This window comes from Hevea brasiliensis, chromosome 18, assembly GCF_030052815.1.
Source record: "Hevea brasiliensis isolate MT/VB/25A 57/8 chromosome 18, ASM3005281v1, whole genome shotgun sequence".
NCBI lineage: Eukaryota > Viridiplantae > Streptophyta > Magnoliopsida > Malpighiales > Euphorbiaceae > Hevea > Hevea brasiliensis.
The window spans coordinates 29,706,950-29,709,591 of record NC_079510.1 but is presented as its reverse complement, the minus strand read 5'-3'; the positions used below and the strand labels follow the sequence as shown (position 1 = coordinate 29,709,591).

At 34.8% G+C, this 2,642-nt stretch overlaps 1 pseudogene; it reads left to right on the top strand.

Annotated features, from left to right (window-relative positions):
• Positions 1 to 522: 522 nt before the first annotated feature.
• LOC110633543 (TATA-box-binding protein 1-like) lies at positions 523 to 2,148 on the top strand (annotated as a pseudogene).
• The last annotated feature ends 494 nt before the right edge of the window (positions 2,149 to 2,642 follow it).

Genomic DNA, 2,642 nt, shown 5'->3' with positions numbered 1-2,642 from the left:
TTACTCATTCTGGAAGTGCTATTAGTTGGAAGGCAACATTGCAAGCTACAGTTGCTTTGTCTACCACAGAGGCTGAATATATAGCCTTAGCAGAGGCAAATAAGGAAGTTTTATGGTTACAAGGTTTGGTGGGTGATCTTGGGTTAATATAGAACAAGGCAACAGTGTTTTGTGACAGCCAGAATGCAATACATCTCACAAAGAATCAGATGTACCGTGAGCGAACTAAGCACATTGATGTTAGATATCACTTCATTCGGGACATTGTATCTCAGGAAACTATAGTTGTGCAGAAAGTCTCTACACATGATAATTCAGCAGATATGATGACCAAGGGAGTCCTAGTTAGCAAGTTTTGGTATTGCCTAGACTTGGTTGGTGTTTGTAGTGCTTAGTAATGCCGTTGCGAAGGCATGTGACAAGACAGAGTATTTTGTAGTTTATTTTGTTGATGATAAAGGGAATTCAAGCTAAGGGGAAGAATTGTTATTTTTGTGGCTTGAATTTTAGATATATTTTTTCATGGACCCGAATTGTGACCCGACTCGAAAGTTTTCGCGCTACGACCCGATTGGGATAAAAAGTGAGATCAGTGGTAGGCTTCAGGCCCGGGCTGAATATTCTACCATTTGTGAGAGAGTTGTGAGATATTTAGAAAACACACTGTGATTAGGATTTGAGAGTTCTGATTGATTGTATCTTGCTCTTTTCATCATAGTAAAACTTTTTTTTCTCTTGTTTTGCCGTGAATGTAGACCTTATGGTTGAACCACGTTAAATCCTGTGTTATTCTTCTTCTCTTTTGTGTGTGTGCCTTAGATTTGCATGCTTGTTATAAGACATCTAGACTATTGAATTACAAACATCAACAATGCGTCATGTCATACAATTTATTGTCAATCCTTGTTATCTCAGCTTTTAGTTGATTCATATTAAGTTATTTTATATTCTACATGTGTTTTCTCCATCAATAATGGTGATGGAGTTACAGAAGAATTGAGAAAGTAATATGGTAATATATATTAATTGTATTCTACTTTCATACTTAAATTATTTGGTGAGATATTTACTAATTTCAAATTAAAAATATATATTAAAAATATTTATTAAAGTTCAAATTTAAGTTTAAACACATAATATATACATATATTAATTTTAATTATATAAAAATTAAAATACGTAGAATTTAGATTTGAGAGTGGCTAGAAACTGAACATTGTAATATTCGACTGTAAATTAATAGCACAAAGTGGTTAACTATTAATTTAATAAATAATAAATTTAATAATTTTTAATTCAATATTTAAAGATATTAAACTGATTGCCCATTAAGTAAAATGAAATGATGAAACTGAAGTCCAAATCCAAGTGGGAATTGGATTAACGGCGGCTGTGTTTGTGTGTGTATATATATATATATATATATATATATATATATATATATATATATATATAGAGAGAGAGAGAGAGAGAGAGAGAGAGAGAGAGCTAATTCCATACATATTTCTCCAATCATTTCCTCCTCCGAATATAAAAGAAAAGCAAATAAATTTTTGGACTAGAAGAACCCAAGAAGCCAAGAACGCGGCCAACAGGTATGACTCTTCAGGTATAATTCCTACTCTGCAGAACATTGTACCGATAGTCAACTTGGACTGTAAATTGGATCTCAAACACATAGCACTTCATTCTTGCAATTCTGAGTACAACCCCAAGTGTTTCTCTGTCGTGATTACGAGAATCAAAGACCCCAGTACCACCTCCTTGATTTTTGAGTACGAGAAGGTGGTCTGCACTGGTGCCAAAATGGAAGACCACTCTAAACTTGCTGCCAAGAAGTACGAAAGAACAATACAGAAGCTAGGGTTTCCTGTCAAGTTTATAGACTTCAAGATTCAGATTATTGTTGCTTCTTTTGACGTTCAATTCCCTCTCAGGCTTGAGAAGTTGTCGTTCATTGCCTATGGTGCTTACTCAAGCTGCGAACCTTAACTCTTCCCTGGCCTTATCTATCGCATCAAACATCCAAAGGTTGTTTTGCTTATCCTTGTCTCTGGGAAGGTTGTGATTGTTGGAGCCAAGAAGAGGGAAGATACCTACACTACCTTGGAGAACATATACCCAGTTCTTGCAGAGTTCAAGAAGTAATTAATGGAGGTCTTCTAGAGCAAGAGAGTACGTAGACTAGAGATTGTTATATATTAGACTTTGCATTGGTTTCCATGCCGATTACATTAAACTAGCACTCTGAATTATTTGAATTATGAGTATGGCATAGGAATATTAATTGGATTATTAATCTGATGGTATTTCGATTTGAATCCCAAAAAATTGTCATGCAATTGTACTGATGTATTCTCCCAGAATTTATCATTGTCATCAAAGGTTGAATCCTCCCAGAATATATCATGTCTCTCCAACTCCAAGGGCTTCTTTGGCCTCATTATCATTATCTGATACTACTAATGCTAAGCCAACTTATGGAGGTTTCTTTTGCTCTATAATCAAATTCAAAGGATAGTTGGCAGGTTCTGATGTTGCTGAGATAGCAGAGTTGATTCCTTTGGTTTCATTAATCATTATTTGATAAGACTATTGCTAAGTCTACTTCTACATGTGTCTCTTGTTCTACAATCAGACTC